Consider the following 20,739-nt stretch of genomic DNA (forward strand, 5'->3'; position numbering starts at 1 on the left):
CAGTACAGGAGGGGGCTCAGCACACAGCCCTGTGGAGAGCCGGTGCTCAACGTGCGGGTGGAGGAGAAGTGGGGGCCAAGTCTCACAGTCTGGGGCCGGTTGGTGAGAAAGTCCTCTATCCAGGCACATGTGAGATGGGGGAGGCCGAGAGTGTCCAGTTTTCTGATGAGGATGTCTGGGATTATATGGGATAGGCTCCAGCTTGCCTGCGACCCAGTAGAACAGGATAAGCAGCTTACAGATAATGGATGGATGGATCCAATATTACAGATCTGTAAGTGGCAAAAGTATGTGAACCTTTGCTTTCAGTGTCTGGTGTGGCCCCCTTGTGCAACAATAACTGCAACTAAACGTTTCCGGTAACTGTTGATCAGTCCTCCACACCGGCTTGGAGGAATTTTAGCCCATTCCTCCATACAGAACAGCTTCAACTCTGGGATGTTGGTGGGTTTCCTCACATGAACTGCTCGCTTCAGGTCCTTCCACAACATTTTGATTGGATTAAGGTCAGGACTTTGACTTGGCCATTCCAAAACATTAACTTTATTCTTCTTTAACCATTCTTTGGTAGAACGACTTGTGTGCTTTGGGTCATTGTCTTACTGCATGACCCACCTTCTGTTGAGATTCAGTTCATGGACAGATATCCTGACATTTTCCTTTAGAATTCGCTGGTATAATTCAGAATTCATTGTTCCATCAATGACGGCAAGCTGTCATGGCCCAGATGTAGCAAAACAGGCCCAAACCATGATACTACCACCACCATGTTTCACAGATGGGATAAGGTTCTCATGCTGGAATGCAGTGTTTTCCTTTCTCCAAACATAACACTTCTCATTTAAACCAAAAAGTTCTATTTTGGTCTCATACGTCCACAAAACATTTTTCCAATAGCCTTCTGGCTTGTCTACGTGATCTTTAGCAAACTGCAGACGGGCAGCAATGTTCTTTTTGGAGAGCAGTGGCTTTCTTCTTGCAACCCTGCCATGCACAACATTGTTGTTCAGTGTTCTCCTGATGGTGCACTCATGAACATTAACATTAGCCAATGTGAGAGAGGCCTTCAGTTGCTTAGAAGTTACCCTGGTGTCCTTTGTGACCTTGCCGACTATTACATGCCTTGCTCTTGGAGTGATCTTTGTTGGTCGACCACTCCTGGGGAGGGTAACAATGGTCTTGAAGTTCCTCCATTTGTACACAATCTGTCTGACTGTGGATTGGTGGAGTCCAAACTCTTTAGAGATGGTTTTGTAACTTTTTCCAGCCTGATGAGCATCAACAACGCTTTTTCTGAGGTTCTCAGAAATCTCCTTTGTTCATACCATGATACACTTCCACAAAAGTGTTGTGAAGATCAGACTTTGATAGATCCCTGTTCTTTAAATAAAACAGGGTGCCCACTCTCACCTGATTGTCATCCCATTGATTGAAAACACCTGACTCTAATTTCACCTTCAAATTAACTGCTAATCCTAGAGGTTCACATACTTTTGCCACTCACAGATATGTAATATTGGATCGTTTTCCTCAATAAATAAATGAGCAAGTATAATATTTTTGTTTCATTTGTTTAACTGGGTTCTCTTTATCTACTTTTAGGATTTGTGTGAAAATCTGATGATGTTTTAGGTCATGTTTCCAACCCCGATTCCAAAAAAGTTGGGACAAAGTACAAATTATAAATAAAAACGGAATGCAATGATGTGGAAGTTTCAAAATTCCATATTTCATTCAGAATAGAACATAGATGACATATCAAATTTTTAAACTGAGAAAATGTATCATTTAAAGAGAAAAATTAGGTGATTTTAAATTTCATGACAACAACACATCTCAAAAAAGTTGGGACAAGGCCATGTTTACCACTGTGAGACATCCCCTTTTCTCTTTACAACAGTCTGTAAACGTCTGGGGACTGAGGAGACAAGTTGCTCAAGTTTAGGGATAGGAATGTTAACCCATTCTTGTCTAATGTAGGATTCTAGTTGCTCAACTGTCTTAGGTCTTTTTTGTCGTATCTTCCATTTTATGATGCGCCAAATGTTTTCTATGGGTGAAAGATCTGGACTGCAGACTGGCCAGTTCAGTACCCGGACCCTTCTTCTACGCAGCCATGATGCTGTAATTGATGCAGTATGTGGTTTGGCATTGTCATGTTGGAAAATGAAAGTTCTTCCCTGAAAGAGATGTTGTCTGGATGGGAGCATATGTTGCTCTAGAACCTGGATATACCTTTCAGCATTGATGGTGTCTTTCCAGATGTGTAAGCTGCCCATGCCACACGCACTAATGCAACCCCATACCATCAGAGATGCAGGCTTCTGAACTGAGCGCTGATAACAACTTGGGTCGTCCTTCTCCTCTTTAGTCTGAATGACACGGCGTCCCTGATTTCCATAAAGAACTTCAAATTTTGATTCGTCTGACCACAGAACAGTTTTCCACTTTGCCACAGTCCATTTTAAATGAGCCTTGGCCCAGAGAAGACGTCTGCGCTTCTGGATCATGTTTAGATACGGCTTCTTCTTTGAACTGTAGAGTTTTAGCTGGCAACGGCGGATGGCACGGTGAATTGTGTTCACAGATAATGTTCTCTGGAAATATTCCTGAGCCCATTTTGTGATTTCCAGTACAGAAGCATGCCTGTATGTGATGCAGTGCCGTCTAAGGGCCCGAAGATCACGGGCACCCAGTATGGTTTTCCGGCCTTGACCCTTACGCACAGAGATTCTTCCAGTTTCTCTGAATCTTTTGATGATATTATGCACTGTAGATGATGATATGCTCAAACTCTTTGCAATTTTACATTGTCGAACTCCTTTCTGATATTGCTCCACTATTTGTCGGCGCAGAATTAGGGGGATTGGTGATCCTCTTCCCATCTTTACTTCTGAGAGCCGTTGCCACTCCAAGATGCTCTTTTTATACCCAGTCATGTTAATGACCTATTGCCATTTGACCTAATGAGTTGCAATTTGATCCTCCAGCTGTTCCTTTTTTGTACCTTTAACTTTTCCAGCCTCTTATTGCCCCTGTCTCAACTTTTTTGAGATGTGTTGCTGTCATGAAATTTCAAATGAGCCAATATTTGGCATGAAATTTCAAAATGTCTCACTTTCGACATTTGATATGTTGTCTATGTTCTATTGTGAATACAATATCAGTTTTTGAGATTTGTAAATTATTGCATTCCATTTTTATTTACAATTTGTACTTTGTCCCAACTTTTTTGGAATCAGGGTTGTATTCAGAAATATAGAAAATTCTAAAGGGTTCACAAACTTTCAAGCACCCCTGTACATCCGTCTCCCAGCCATCTCTGACAGAACACTTCACACTCCCTGATAAAGAGAAGCACATTCACCTGTTCATATGGCATGTTCAGGAACAAACTAATGTTAATGGCACTAAAACAGCCACCGTCAAATGGTGTGGTTGGAGTCTTGTTCTCGGACTCGACTCGAATTTTTTTAATGACTTGGACTTGAACACCGGGGACTCGAGACTGGACTCAGACTTGAGGTTTAGTGACTCGACCACAACACTACTGTACATGGTGTACATTACGTTATGTATTATAATATGGTGATGGTGTATGGAGAGATTTTTCAGTTTGTGTTATTCAACTCAGTTCGGTTGGAAATGTAATGTACCGGTAGTCTGTCCCCATTATGCAGTTGAAAATGGTGGAAAGTACAAATAGTTCTCTCCCCTAAAGTTCCTGCCTGGCCTGTAAAAACCAACTAGTCCTTTAGCCCACTCGCTTCCTCCCACCAGAAAAACTGCACATATTTTATGTATTTTCCTGCAAAATTCCTGACGGACACATTGCTGTCTTCCATTAAAATCCATCCAGTTTCTCTGTAAATGAACACAATCTGCATCATAAGCATTGAATAATGTCCTGGCCAAATTACTTTCCTCCCACTACAATAATTTTGTTCGGAAAGTATTTTTGTTTCAAGCGCATTTTCATATTCCGATGGTTTTGTGAGTGTTTTCTTCACTATAGCTGTTTAAATCATGTAATATGCCTCTAATGCATTCGTCTTGTTGGCATTCATCACCATATACCTTAGAAATATTGGCATATAAGAAGTGATCCAGGAAGAAAGCCAAGTGTTGTCAGATTTACACATTTATACCAATTGGATTTCTGTCTGCTCTGTTTAATAGCCATGATTTAAATTATTGATTATAGGCTTGCAGACACTGGAAATGCTTGAAATGGAAACACACACACACACACATACAAGTTGTGCTCTGCAATGCCGAACACCAACGAGGACAGCGAATTAATGAATCGCTTGTGATGCACACTAAGCATCACTGACCAAATATATAGCAATGAAAACATCAGCGAAGTAAGAACACGGTTTCTGGTATTTAGAAAAGCAGTCAGTTGAATTACACAGATTTTTTTTTCACACTTTAATAATTCATGTCAAGTGAATTACAAAGGTAACTACGTTTCTAGTTTTATTGTGGAGGTTTTTCATTTTTAAACCTCACCGAAAATCATTCTCTTGAAACCAAGGAATGTCCTGATGCACTTTTTAAATTTTCCATACAATAGTAATGTCAAAGCTCAGAGAAACATCCTCAAAAGCCACAGGGATGATAGCAACATGCATTCAGACGTATGAGGTAACACACACACACACACACACACACACACACACACACACACACACACACACACACACACTCTTGTGGTTAATTTGGATGAAAGAATCTGCTCAAGAAGTAAATATAAATCAGATCAGAAAGTATGTTATATCCAATCTGATACTAATCCTGGGCGGCACGGTGGTGTAGTGGTTAGCGCTGTCGCCTCACAGCAAGAAGGTCCTGGGTTCGAGCCCCGTGGCCGGCAAGGGCCTTTCTGTGTGGAGTTTGCATGTTCTCCCCATGTCCGCGTGGGTTTCCTCCGGGTGCTCCGGTTTCCCCCACAGTCCAAAGACATGCAGGTTAGGTTAACTGGTGACTCTAAATTGACCGTAGGTGTGAATGTGAGTGTGAATGGTTGTCTGTGTCTATGTGTCAGCCCTGTGATGACCTGGCGACTTGTCCAGGGTGTACCCCGCCTTTCGCCCGTAGTCAGCTGGGATAGGCTCCAGCTTGCCTGCGACCCTGTAGAAGGATAAAGCGGCTAGAGATAATGAAATGAGATGAGATGAGATACTAATCCTAATCCTGATAATCAGTCCAATAGCATTTAAGATCAAGATTGAACCCAAAAATAATGCGCAGTATCACACTGGTGTGTCTCTAATTGTAGCACAATACATAGCAAAACATAGTCAGACTGAACAAACCAATGAGCGCCACTGAAGAATACAATTTATTCGATCTACATTCACTGGATATGAGCAATTGCGTGCTCTGATTGGCTACTCTACTACAAGCTTGTCGTACTCGAGTCTGACTCACGCCCTAATTTTAAGGACACGTGATTCGACTTGGACTTGAGCACCGATGACTCAGACTCGTACACTAACTGCATTCAGACTCGTAAATTGGAGACGAGGACTCTGATTTTTTTCTTCATTTTTTGTAACACGCCATAATAATTTGGCACAAGATATTTATATCTACGTTAATTTTTGTACAAATTTCGTGCAAGTGTCACACCTGCGCGCCTTAGTGCGTGCATCAGATAGACTCTCGGGCGCGCTCCAGACAGCGCGTGCACCAAGCAGACTCTCATGCGCACGCCGTAAACGGTTTCACATAAAGGCAACAACAGCCACCGTCAAATGGCGCAGTTGGAGTCTTGTTCTCGGACTCGACTCAAAATTTTCTTCAGTGACTTGGACCTGAACACTGGACTCAGACTCGAGGTTTAGTGACTCGACTACAACACTACTCTACTACTAGAATATCAGTTCATATATTGTGAGTAGAGAAAAACAAAATGGCGGCGCGTGTTGCTGAACCAGCCGAAGATGAAATAAAAACTCTACTCGAAAACAAAACCACAAAAAAGTATTTGATGATAAGAACGTATTTTTCAAGAATTATTATTATAGCATTTTTCACAAATTGGTCCTGTCATTTCGCCTATCTGTTTACATTCTCAGCGGAAATGATTTTGTCGGACGTTTTGTATAAAGTTTTTAGTTATCGAATTTGCAAAAAAAAAAGATCTGTTTCTCAAAATCCAGTGAATGTGAATAGAATAAAACAGTTATTCTATGAAATCGAGTCATACATTGCTTATAGCCAACTCGGTGCTACGCGCCTCATCGGCTATCAGCTCATGTACGACTCGATTTCGTGGAATAACTTAATTGTACAACAAATCTACAAATGAATATCAGGCAGTGCTAAAATATCCACTGTCTCTAAAATGCTAAGTTAATGAAGATATGAAGGATCTGTAATATTATACATTATTGTGCCTAATTGCGCAAGGCAATTAAAAAAAAAAAAATATATATATATATATATAATAGAAAAATTTTACTCTGACACCCAACTTTTGAACATTATTAAAAATTTATTCTCAACAAACGTTTCGGCTTTCAGCCTTCTTCAGTGTCAAAAAACCAACATGGTGCTATGGGCGTGGTCTTATATATACAAATTTGTGAATTCTATACACTTCAAAATAAAAGACAAAGAAAAAATAAACTATTAATTACACAATTTAATAATTCAATATTATTAAAATTTATTATAAAGAATGCAATTTTTAGATTTATATTCTTTTCGCTTGTTTAACCCATAAGGGGCTAAAGTAAACAATTGCGACATCCAGTACGCTTCCCTATTTAGAAGCACGTTGTCTAAACTATCTTGAGCAGCGTTAACTATTGTTTCTATACAAATGAATTCAAAATCATTCAAATTATGGGGAGACTGATTAAAATGTTCGGCTACTTCACATGTTTTTTTGTTGTTTTTCATACTAGATTTATGGTTACGAAAATGTACTTTAAACTCTGTAGTACAAGAGTCAACATAGTGGAGATTACATTGACGGCAAGTTGCTAAATATACTGTATTGCGGGAAGTACAAGAAAGATGTTGTCGAATTTTGTATTTCCTTCCGGTGATGGAGCTGACAAAAAAAATTTGACTCTGCGAAAAAGTTATTACATAAATCGCATTTTTTGCTACACCTAAAGCAACCTTGTTCACGCCCTTGATTATTATTATATTTACATTTATTATTATTTAATATATTATTTATTTATATTTATTTATATTTAATATATTATTATTATCATATTTTTTAAATATTTTTTATTATATAAACAAACATACGGAGAAAATGTGTTGTTTGTAAATTTGTAAATGACTCTGTTATAGAAATAAGTCTCAGGCTGAAATCTCCAGGCCATTCTGGCTGAAAGCTCTGAGTGGAGACCAGACTTAGGAACAGGTGCTGCGCAGTCGGAGTGGTCATCTCAGCGCAAACGCTCCACCTTCCCACAGAGCGACATGAACACTCAAAAACACAGTGTGCTTTCCCTATGCTCTCAGAGAGATATGCACAAAATGAACAGTCCTACGTCCAAGCAATCATTCCATCATCATGCTGAAAGCACAGTTCCATGCTGATGGATGTGATCCTGGCAAGTAAGGTGGAAATGGTACATCATTAAACCCGAACCTGTAATCACTGTAGCTCGTACACTGATTACAGGCACCCTGAGACCATTAAAGAACAAAAAAGAATCCGAGCTGTTCCCATTAGGATGTATATGTAGCTCTGTAGGTAAAACAGGATTACAGAGGCTTTGGTGGCTTGTACTATTTACTGAAAAATACTGCAGTCCATAAACTTAGAAATTGAATGTAGTGATGTTTGGTAGGTTTAAAACCTCAGAGTGCTTTCAGTTATCTAGGAGCAGCATTATGGAACAGCATCATGTTCTGCTCATAAGAAGTTCTGGTCATACTTGATCTCATAAAAAAAAAAAAAATGCTGCGGACAGCAATGTGGATTTCTTTCAATCTTATATGAATGAATTAATCTCGCCCCAACTTTAAACTTAAACTTTAAACTTTTTCATATCGTACATTAACTCGAATTGTGAATTGATCCATGTTTGTTCTGGCATACTCCAGTGTTCTGATCCTGATCTGCCTGACCCATCTTCATGCTCTACTTCTGCTTGGACTTTTCAACACTTGTAACTCATGTCCTGCTCCTGTGGATGGTCCCACATGGATTTCCTTAAAGCACCATATAAATAAACTTTAATTGAATTCAATATGGGCGGCATGGTGGTGTAGTGGTTAGCGCTGTTGCCTCACAGCAAGAAGGTCCGGGTTCGAGCCCCGTGGCCGGCGAGGGCCTTTCTGTGCGGAGTTTGCATGTTCTCCCCATGTCCGCGTGGGTTTCCTCCGGGTGCTCCGGTTTCCCCCACAGTCCAAAGACATGCAGGTTAGGTTAACTGGTGACTCTAAATTGAGCGTAGGTGTGAATGTGAGTGTGAATGGTTGTCTGTGTCTATGTGTCAGCCCTGTGATGACCTGGCGACTTGTCCAGGGTGTACCCCGCCTTTCGCCCGTAGTCAGCTGGGATAGGCTCCAGCTTGCCTGCGACCCTGTAGAACAGGATAAAGAGGCTAGAGATAATGAGATGAGATGAATTCAATATAGAGTGATGACCCAAACGTTTCCAAAAATGATCAGAAACACACCGATCAATCGTAACATTAAAACCACTGACAGGTGAAGAAGTGAATAACATTGATTATCTCATTATAATGGCGCCTAACAAGGGGTGAGATATGTTAGGCAGCAAGAGAACAGTCAGTTCTCGAAGTTGATGTGTTGGAAGCAGGAAAAATGGGCAAGTGTAAGGATCTGAGCGACTTTGACAAGGGCCAAATTGTGATGGCGAGATGACTGGGTCTGAGCATCTCTGAAAAAAAATGGCACATCTTGTGTGGTGTTCCCACTATGCAGTGGTTAGTGCCTACCAAAAGTGGTCCAAGGATCTGAAGGACAACCGGTGAACCGGCGACAGGGTCATGGGTGTCGAAGGCTCACTGATTCGCATGGGACACAAAGGCCCAATTAAGGGTCACATATTTAATCTTCGACCCCCTGAGGTTGTATGGCACAGCTTCCTGCGTCGAATGGTAAAGGGTGACTTCAAGCGAAAGAATGCTGCTGACTCACGAGACGCTGATATCGAGGGGGACGTAGACTGGAGCTTCAGACTATCAAATGCAGACCTACGTGAGATGACCAACACCCCATCTATTAAGCTGACATAATACGAACAGCAACTTAAATATATAGCGCACATCTGTAGGATGGGCAATGACTGCTTGCAAAAACAACTTCTCTTTGTGGTTAGATCACCAAGATGGACTAAGGTTGAGAATCTGTTGGGTATGGATGCCCAGCAGATAAGACGGACAATGATGGATAAAAGTGACTTTTTGCAACTGTTGGACAGAGTGCTAACAGGAGCACCCTGAGGGTTTTTAAACCCAAATGGGGAAGATGATGATGATGATGATGATGATGATGATAGCCATATGGTCCAATCCCACAGAAGAGCTACTGTAGGACAAAGTGCTGAAAAAGCTAATGCTGGCTAAAACAGAAAGGTGTCAGGATTAACTTTTTCAGCAGTTTGTCCTACAGTAGTTCTTCTGTTGGATTGGACCATATGGGCTAGCCTTTGTGTCCCATGCGAATCAATGAGCCTTCAACACCCATGACCCTGTCGCCGCTTCACTGGTTGTCCTTCAGATCCTTGGACCACTTTTGGTAGGTACTAACCACTGCGTACCAGGAACACCCCACAAGATGTGCCTTTATTTTTTTAGAGATGCTCAGACCAAGTCATCTAGCCATCACAATTTGGCCCTTGTCAAAGTCACTCAGTTTGCCCATTTTTCCTGCTTCCAACACATCAACTTCAAGAACTCACTGTTCTCTTGCTGCCTAATATACCCCACCCCTTGACAGGTGCCACTGTAATGAGATAATCAATGTCATTCACTTCACCTGTGAGAATTATGGAATTAAATTAAATATATACTCTATCTGTCCCAATTAAGGGTCACATATAATCTTTGACCCCCTGGGTTACAATCTGCACAGCTTTACTCTGCACATTCCAACATTAATTTTGGTCTCAGACTAAACCCAAGTATTAGATAAAGAGGTGACACCTGATTTGCAGTAGTAAGAGGAAACAGAGAGCGAGTATGAGTACATGAACAGGCTCTTGTGCAGATGGACACGGTGGGAGAACGATGGCCGGAGGATGTGAGGAGAGCTGAACTGACCAATGGGAGTAAGGAAGCACAGGAGGAAAGAGGGAGCCCGGCCAGATTCCCAAGTTAATCCACCTCCATCGACCGGCATTGGGGCAGAGGGTGAGCAGCAACAGCCATCTCGTTCTCACAGCAACACGAAAAAATTACTCCACATCCACACAATCTCTCTCACCATGATATCTCTGACAAGTTAGTTAATGGCCAACTGCAAGTAAGTGCAATTTCAGTGCAAAGCTTCCAAGAGACATTTCAGTCACCTGATACAGCTGTGATATTTCAAGAATCTCATGAGAAGGAAAAATCTCTTCATAAAGACCATCAGTGGTACAGCTTCATAAATTATGCATTATCACAAATAAATACTCCTTTATGTTGGAAGGTGGACGCTCAAGTATGGATTAAAATTCATGGAAATCACTGACTCTGCCTGACTCGACACATTGCGAATCTGTTTAAGTCGAGCTTAATTAAAAGCCGTAGTTTTCAAAAGAAATTTGGGATGCTTGTGGGTATTAGATATGAGTCACATAATATAAGCTTTTCTTGCTATCTAAATGCAGATGAAGATGTGAAAATAAATGAGCAAGTGAGTAAAATAGATGCTAAAAATATCAGATGCATGCAGTCATATACTCCCAAAGAGAAAGTTCACACACACACACACACACACACACACACACACACACACACACATATATATATATATATATATATATATATATATATATATATATATATATATATATATATATATATATATATATATATATGCAGTTATTCCACAAAATCGAGTCGTACATAGCCGACGAGGCACATAGCACTGAGTCGGCTATAAGCTATGTACGACGAGATTGAGTGAAATAGTGAAATAACCATTTTATTCTATCCACATTCACTGGATTTTGAGAAACAGAGCATTTTTATTTTTTGCAAATTTGATAAATAAAAACTTTATACAAAACGTCCCACAAAATCACTTCCCCTTAGAATGTAAACAAACTGGCGAAATGAAAGGAGCAATTTGTGAAAAATGTGATAATAATAATAATTCTTGAAAAATAAAAAAAGATACGTTATTGCCATCAAATACTTTTATTCCATATCTTTGTTGCTTTTTTTGTGTATTTTTTTGTGTTTTCTTCTTCTTTAGTTTTTTTGGCAGTTGGCAAACCAAATTAAAGGAGAACTGAAGGCAAATTTTCTCATCTCATCTCATTATCTCTAGCCGCTTTATCCTTCTACAGGGTCGCAGGCAAGCTGGAGCCTATCCCAGCTGACTACGGGTGAAAGGCGGGGTACACCCTGGACAAGTCGCCAGGTCATCACAGGGCTGACACATAGACACAGACAACCATTCACACTCACATTCACACCTACGGTCAATTTAGAGTCACCAGTTAACCTAACCTGCATGTCTTTGGACTGTGGGGGAAACCGGAGCACCCGGAGGAAACCCACGCGGACACGGGGAGAACATGCAAACTCTGCACAGAAAGGCCCTCGCCGGCCACGGGGCTCGAACCCGGACCTTCTTATTGTGAGGTGACAGCGCTAACCACTACACCACAGTGCCGCCGCTATGTAATTTATCAGTCCATATGTCAAAGCGATGGCCATAAACGAGATTCATTAAGACCTGTGCAAGAAGTAAAATGTACAGCGGAAATCAAAGTGACCAACATCTGCCAAAATTGTCAAAAGACACGCACACCCTCTTTCGAATGCTGATGTAATCAAGCCGGAAGTTTTGTTTGTTTTGATAGCAATCAGGAAAGTTTGAAAAAAGTAGGCAGTAATCGTCATTTAAACTCGTTTTTGTGCAATAATTTGCTTGGAAAACAGTTTTCAAAATGGTGGCACTGACACCTGGCTGACACTTCACGTTTCGAAGTCTCGCACAAGTCTCGTGAAGATCGCGCGGATAAGCGACGCCTGCCGTGGACCAAACGAACTAAATTCAACATGGCTAAAAACCGAATAGGCCGATAAGTATTATATTTAACTGCAATTAGTTGCCAATACGAGTCATGATATAAGGTTACTAAAACCAAAAACATAATTGAATAACACGTTAATTAAGAAATAAAGCAAGTTTAAAAATCATTTCAGTTCCCCTTTAAAGGTGCATTACCACCACTGACTGGGCTGGAGTGTGGAACGAGCAATTGAGGTATTTCACCTGACGTCACAGGGTCACGTGACGCCCCGGTGTCCGCCATTTTGAAGGTCAAGCTAGCTAATGTCAACAATATAGTAGCTAGTATGTTACTGTAGCAATGTTTACGTTCAGTCATTTGGATGACTGTTAAAACCTTTCAGTCTCAAGTTTTTCCTTTACTGTATTTACTAGTTTACTGTAATTATGATCCGGCAGCTATTTACACCAGATCCAGTGTAAATAGCTGCCAGAGCGCGCTCCGGCTTGCTCCCCCTCAAATTAAGCAGCGTGCTCCGGCTTGCTCCCGGAGTGCTCCGGCCGAGGTTCCGGAGCGCGCTCCGGCAGCTATTTACACTGGATCCGGTGTAAATAGCTGCCGGATCATAATTACAGTAAACTAGTAAATACAGTAAAGGAAAAACTTGAGACTGAAAGGTTTTAACAGTCATCCAAATGACTGAACGTAAACATTGCTACAGTAACATACTAGCTACTATGTAGTTGACATTAGCTAGTGCTAACAGCTAGCTGCTAGTACACTGCTACAACACAGACACCGACCCTAATAATACAGTTCTTGGTCATTGCCTGGTAACAGCAAATTTATAACGGGCCATGTCTCAACAGACTAAGAAGTTATTTCAATGACATTTAATAACATTTTGTTTATCCTGAGGACCGAAAGTAAATGAAAATGTGAACAAACCTTAGCTGTAATAAGATGGCGACCACCGGCTCCAGGGACGACCCGCTGATGTAGGCATGTTACCCAGCCTGACACAAAATATTTGTAGGCATCCAAACTCTTATACGCTTTCAGATCAATACCTGTGTATGGCGATGGGTTTTTAACGACATAGGTATACAGATCATGTGGGCCGAAGTCAGGTAAAGACGAAGGCTTCGTGTACTTCCGTACGTCAGTGAACAATCCTGGTGGAAGCAGGTAAACGTCGTTCTCTAAGCCTGCTAACCTCAATTTTTGCGAATACCTCTCCCTCTGCTCGCCCTGTAAATGCCCTACGTCGCTGGATAGTGAAGGTGTTTTCTGCATCTCGCTCCTTTTTCTTTTATGTTTTTCGTTTGTCGCCTTCCTCGCATTCAAACTGATTCGAGCCGTGACGTCCAAAATGGCAGCCTAACGATGCATCACATGACTTGGTCACGTGGGTGAAAAACCTCAATATTGGGGGTGAAAAAACAAAAACTATATTCTTTTAGCGACAGTATTTCTGTTTCTTTTAAATTCCTGATAATAATTTTTGGGGTTTTGTTTTCGAGTAGAGTTTTTATTTCGTCCTCAGTTGGTTCAGCAACATGCTCTGCCATTTTGTTTTTCTCTACTCATGGTATATGAGCTGATATCCTAGTAGTAGAGTAGCCAGTCAGAGAGCCTGATTGCTCATATCCAGTGAATATGGATAGAATAACTGGATTTATTTTGGGCTTATTTTAATAACAATTGGTGTTTTTCTTTCGCTTGTACATATCGTAGAGAAGATTATGATATGACAGTATGATGTTCCAGCCAAAAGAAATCCTTTAAACTTTTATATTTACCCATTTGGCAGATGCTTCTATCCAAAGTGACCTGCTCAAGGGTTCAGATGTGGCAGTCTGGAAGTTATAGGATTTGAACTCACTTCTGATTACTAGCTTTGAACCGTACATGCTGAGTTGCCACAGCTATTAACTATGAAAATCTCACAGAAAATTAGTCAGTGTGCTGTTTGCTGTCTATCCTTTTTTATTCTATCTACAGTCACTGGATATGAACAATCGCGCTCTCTGATTGGCTACTCTACTACTAGGATATCAGCTCATATACCATGAGTAGAGAAAAACAAAATGGCGGAGCGTCTTGTTGAACCAACCGAGGACGAAATAAAAACTCTACTTGAAAACAAATCCTCAAAAATACAAAAAAAGTAACAAAATATGGAATGAAAGTATTTGATGGTAAGAACATATCTTTTTTATTATTTTCCAAGATGTATTATTATTATAGCATTTTTCACAAATTGCTCCTGTCATTTCGCCGGATTGTTTATATTCTAAGCGGAAATGATTTTGGTGGATGTTTTGTGGAAAGTTTTTCTTAATCAAATTTGCAAAAAATAAAAATGCTCTTTCTTAAAATCCAGTGAATGTGGATAGAATAAAACAGTTATTCCACTCAAGCCTGTCGTACATGGCTTATAGCCAACTCGGTGCTACGTGCCTCGTCGGCTATCAGCTCATGTACGACTCAATTTCGTGGAATCACTGTTAAATATCCCAGCACTATGGAATTCTCAAATCTGATTTGTCAGAAGGTGTTGATGTAATAATCTAAAACAACAGCTGGAGCCAGCTGTAACTCAAATCACAGGTTTAATCAAAGCACTCGTTTTATTACATTATTATTTCTATAATAACTGCTCATTCACAGGAACTGGTATGAAGGATGCTCCACATAATCTAAACTTAACAAATTATAACCGAGGTCTTTTTGTGTTTTATGGTGTCTGGGTAAAAAGATGTGCTACATTTTTGAGGCAACAGAAAATTTAGCAATTTGCAAGAGAAAAAAGAGGCAAGTGATGGATGTTTATAGCTACTATAAAATAAGTGATAACAGGTGAGCACTTGTTTTCTAGATGTTCCACAATGTTCAGTGTAGCATTATGTTCGTTAATGGGCAGCAAGAAGGTGCCAGGTTTGAACCTCATAGCCGACAGGGGCCTTTCTGTGTGGGGTTTGCCGGTCCCAAGCCCAGATAGATAGGGGAGGGTTGCGTCAGGAAGAGTATCCGGTCTAAAACCTATGCCAAATCAAATATGCAGAACAGATCTGCTGTAGTGATCCCTCACTGGAGCAGCCGAAAGAAGTAGGACGTTATGTTCATTTATAAATAAAAACATTAAGCTTTTGTTATACCCCGTTGTAGCAAAAGACGAATTGGAAAATAATCGACTTCAGGGAGGTAACAGCAATTTTGCTTTGTGTCAAGCCGCATCACACCACCCTGTAGTAGAATATTTTCCTTTAATTTCACTCGCCGTTGTGTTTTATTCCTTACATATACAGTAGGAGCCCTAACATTACAAAGAGTTTCAGGAACTTGATTTAACCACTGAGCCAAGAGTCACAAAATAAAGAACTCCCTCCTGATATTACAACCCCGATTCCAAAAAAGTTGGGACAAAGTACAAATTGTAAATAAAAATGGAATGCAATAATTTACAAATTTCAAAAACTGATATTGTATTCACAATAGAACATAGACAACATATCAAATGTCGAAAGTGAGACATTTTGAAATTTCATGCCAAATATTGGCTCATTTGAAATTTCATGACAGCAACACATCTCAAAAAAGTTGGGACAGGGGCAATAAGAGGCTGGAAAAGTTAAAGGTACAAAAAAGGAACAGCTGGAGGACCAAATTGCAACTCATTAGGTCAATTGGCAATAGGTCATTAACATGACTGGGTATAAAAAGAGCATCTTGGAGTGGCAGCGGCTCTCAGAAGTAAAGATGGGAAGAGGATCACCAATCCCCCTAATTCTGCGCCGACAAATAGTGGAGCAATATCAGAAAGGAGTTTGACAGTGTAAAATTGCAAAGAGTTTGAACATATCATCATCTACAGTGCATAATATCATCAAAAGATTCAGAGAAACTGGAAGAATCTCTGTGCGTAAGGGTCAAGGCCGGAAAACCATACTGGGTGCCCGTGATCTTCGGGCCCTTAGACGGCACTGCATCACATACAGGCATGCTTCTGTATTGGAAATCACAAAATGGGCTCAGGAATATTTCCAGAGAACATTATCTGTGAACACAATTCACCGTGCCATCCGCCGTTGCCAGCTAAAACTCTATAGTTCAAAGAAGAAGCCGTATCTAAACATGATCCAGAAGCGCAGACGTCTTCTCTGGGCCAACGCTCATTTAAAATGGACTGTGGCAAAGTGGAAAACTGTTCTGTGGTCAGAAAAATCAAAATTTGAAGTTCTTTATGGAAATCAGGGACGCCGTGTCATTCGGACTAAAGAGGAGAAAGACGACCCAAGTTGTTATCAGCGCTCAGTTCAGAAGCCTGCATCTCTGATGGTATGGGGTTGCATTAGTGCGTGTGGCATGGGCAGCTTACACATCTGGAAAGACACCATCAATGCTGAAAGGTATATCCAGGTTCTAGAGCAACATATGCTCCCATCCAGACGACGTCTCTTTCAGGGAAGACCTTGCATTTTCTAACATGACAATGCCAAACCACATACTGCATCAATTACAGCATCATGGCTGTGTAGAAGAAGGGTCTGGGTACTGAACTGGCCAGCCTACAGTCCAGATCTTTCACCCATAGAAAACATTTGGCGCATCATAAAACGGAAGATACGACAAAAAAGACCTAAGACAGTTGAGCAACTAGAATCCTACATTAGACAAGAATGGGTTAACATTCCTATCCCTAAACTTGAGCAACTTGTCTCCTCAGTCCCCAGACGTTTACAGACTGTTGTAAAGAGAAAAGGGGATGTCTCACAGTGGTAAACATGGCCTTGTCCCAACTTTTTTGAGATGTGGTGTTGTCATGAAATTTAAAATCACCTAATTTTTCTCTTTAAATGATACATTTTCTCAGTTTAAAAATTTGATATGTCATCTATGTTGTATTCTGAATAAAATATGGAATTTTGAAACTTTCACATCATTGCATTCCGTTTTTATTTACAATTTGTACTTTGTCCCAACTTTTTTGGACTCGAGGTTTTATGATGGCACAGTGTAGAAGTCATGTCAGGGTCAGTCATGTTATCTGGTACTTAAACATTTCCACATATGGGTCGAAATGTGTTGTAACCAGCAAACCAAGAGTCAGACACTATTAGAAAAATCAATAGTCATGTAATGATGGTACAGTGTAGAAGTCATGGCTGTGTCAGTGTCACTCTCGTTTGTGCCACTGCAAAGAGGAGCTACGACTTACATGCGTCATCAATGACAAAAAATATATATATCAACAAAGAGAGACCTTTGGCACATAATAGCTCAAAAATGTGCTCAGCAGCCAAAGGGCCATATGAGAAGAGCCCTGAGCTGTAGTGAAATCAATTTTTCCATCACTGATTTGCTGGGAGGGCAGAGGGCACTGTATGGGGAATTTAATGTAGCGGTGGAGTGGAATGCGGACTCGTGTTATTATGAGAGCTGGAGTGTAGACATGCTGCTGTTATGACCGCAGGACACATCACGCACACTCAACATGTGCGCTGAACACTATTATTATTCTGTTTCTGACATGCAGTTGATACTGACCGTCTTCTGGTTTATAATAAACAGAATCATTTCTTCACCATTATTCCTGTATTCACTGAAAATATATCGGCGAATATTTACAGTGGATATAAAAAGTCGACACACCCCGATAAAATGATCGTTTTTTCTGACGTAAAAAAAATGAGATCACGACAAATAATTTCAAATATTTTCCCACCTTTAATGTGACCTATAACCTGTACAATTCAATGGAAAAACAAACAAATCTGTTCGGGGGAAAAAAAAAACGTACAATAAGCTGGTTGCATAAGTTTGCACACCCTTAAACTAATATTTTGTTGAAGCACCTTTTGATTTAATTACAGCATTCAGTCTTTCTGGGTTGGAGTCTATCAGCCTGCCACATCTAGACTTGGCAATATTTGCCCACTCTTCCTTGCAAAAGCGCTCCAAATCTGTTAGATTGCGAGGGCGTCTCTTGTGCACAGCCCTCTTCAGGTCACCCCACAGATTTTCAATTGGATTTAGGTCTGGGCTCTGGCTGGGCCATTCCAAAACTTTTTTGGGGTCATTGTCATGCTGAAAGATCAAATTCCTCTTCATCTCCAGCTTTCTAGCAGACACCTGAAGGTTTTGGGCCAAAATTGACTGGTATTTAGAACTGTTCATAATTCTCTCCACCTTGACTAAAGCCCCTGTTCCAGCTGAAGAAAAACAACCCCAAAACATGATGCTGCCACCACCATGCTTCACTGTGGGTATGGTGTTCTTTTGGTGATGCGCAGTGGTGTTTTTGCACCAAACATACCTTTTGGAATTGTGGCCAAAAAGTTCAACCTTGGTTTCATCAGACCATAACACATTTTCCCACATGCTTTTGGGAGAGTTGATGTATTTTTTTTTGCAAAATTTAGCCGGGCCTGGATGTTTTTCTTTGACCCTACCTCATAGTCCAGAGATACAGTGCGTACGGAAAGTATTCAGACCCCTTTAAAATTTTCACTCTTTGTTTCATTGCAGCCATTTGCTAAAATCAAAAAAGTTCATTTTATTTCTCATTAATGTACACTCAGCACCCCATCTTGACAGAAAAAAACAGAAATGTAGAAATTTTTGCAAATTTATTAAAAAAGAAAAACTGAAATATCACATGGTCATAAGTATTCAGACCCTTTGCTGTGACACTCATATTTAACTCACATGCTGTCCATTTCTTCTGATCCTCCTTGAAATGGTTCTACTCCTTCATTGGAGTCCAGCTGTGTTTAATTAAACTGATTGGACTTGATTAGGAAAGGCACACACCTGTCTTATACCTGTGTATAAGACCTTACAGCTCACAGTGCATGTTAGAGCAAATGAGAATCATGAGGTCGAAGGAACTGCCCAAGGAGCTCAGAGACAGAATTGTGGCAAGGCACAGATCTGGCCAAGGTTACAAAAGAATTTCTGCAGCACTCAAGGTTCCTAAGAGCACAGTGGCCTCCCTAATCCTTAAATGGAAGAAGTTTGGGACGACCAGAACTCTTCCTAGACCTGGCCATCCAGCCAAACTGAGCAATCGTGGGAGAAGAGCCTTGGTGAGAGAGGTAAAGAAGAACCCAAAGATCACTGTGGCTGAGCTCCACAGATGCAGTAGGGAGATGGGAGAAAGTTCCACAAAGTCAACTATCACTGCAGCCCTCCACCAGTTGGGGCTTTATGGCAGAGTGGCCCAACGGAAGCCCCTCCTCAGTGCAAGACATATGAAAGCCTGCATAGAGTTTGCCAAAAAACACATGAAGGACTCTCAGACTATGAGAAATAAGATTCTCTGGTCTGATGAGACAAAGATTGAACTTTTTGGCGTTAATTCTAAGTGGTATGTGTGGAGAAAACCAGGCACTGCTCATCACCTGCCCAATACAATCCCAACAGTGAAACATGGTGGTGGCAGCATCATGCTATGGGGGTGTTTTTCAGCTGCAGGGACAGGACGACTGGTTGCAATTGAAGGAAAGATGAATGCGGCCAAGTACAGAGATATCCTGGAAGAAAATCAGAGTGCTCAGGACCTCAGACTGGGCCAAAGGTTCACCTTCCAACAAGACAATGACCCTAAGCACACAGCTAAAATAACAAAGGAGTGGCTTCGGAACAACTCTGTGACCATTCTTGACTGGCCCAGCCAGAGCCCTGACCTAAACCCAATTGAGCATCTCTGGAGAGACCTGAAAATGGCTGTCCACCAACGTTCACCATCCAACCTGACAGAACTGGAGAGGATCTGCAAGGAAGAATGGCAGAGGATCCCCAAATCCAGGTGTGAAAAACTTGTTGCATCGTTCCCAAGAAGACTCATGGCTGTGCTAGCTCAAAAGGGTGCTTCTACTCAATATTGAGCAAAGGGTCTGAATACTTATGACCATGTGATATTTCAGTTTTTCTTTTTTAATAAATTTGCAAAAATTTCTACATTTCTGTTTTTTTTTCTGTCAAGATGGGGTGCTGAGTATACATTAATGAGAAATAAAATGAACTTTTTTGATTTTAGCAAATGGGTGCAATGAAACAAAGAGTGAAAAATTTAAAGGGGTCTGAATACTTTCCGTACCCACTGTATGGAGAATACGGGAGATTGTTGTCACATGTAGTACACAATCAGTACTTGCCAGACATTCCTGCAGCTCCTTCAGTGTTGCTGTAGGCCTCTTGGCAGCCTCCCTGACCAGTTTTCGTCTTGTCTTTTCATCAATTTTGGAGGGACGTCCAGTTCTCGGTAATGTCACTGTCGTCCCATATTTTCTCCACTTCTTCTTGATGATGGTCTTCACTGTGCTCCATGGTATATCTAATGCCGTGGAGATGTTTTTGTACCCTTCTCCTGACTGATACCTTTCGACAATGAGACCCCTTTGACGCTTTGTAAGCTCTCTGAGAACCCTGGCTTTTGCTGGAGGAGGCGACTGAGTAAATGTCTGAACTTTATTTGGGGTTAATCAGAGTCATTTTAATTGATGGCAGGTGTGAACCCAAAAAGACTGAATGCTGTAATTAAATTAAAAGGTGCTTCA

The 20,739-nt window shown here is 40.8% G+C and overlaps 1 protein-coding gene across 1 annotated transcript in view; it reads right to left on the reverse strand.

Moving 5' to 3' along the window:
- Positions 1-20,739, reverse strand: part of marchf4b (membrane associated ring-CH-type finger 4b) — a 76,775-nt gene that overhangs the window by 44,078 nt on the left and 11,958 nt on the right. The gene's annotated exons all lie outside the window — the stretch shown is intronic.

Source organism: Neoarius graeffei, chromosome 9, assembly GCF_027579695.1.
Source record: "Neoarius graeffei isolate fNeoGra1 chromosome 9, fNeoGra1.pri, whole genome shotgun sequence".
NCBI lineage: Eukaryota > Metazoa > Chordata > Actinopteri > Siluriformes > Ariidae > Neoarius > Neoarius graeffei.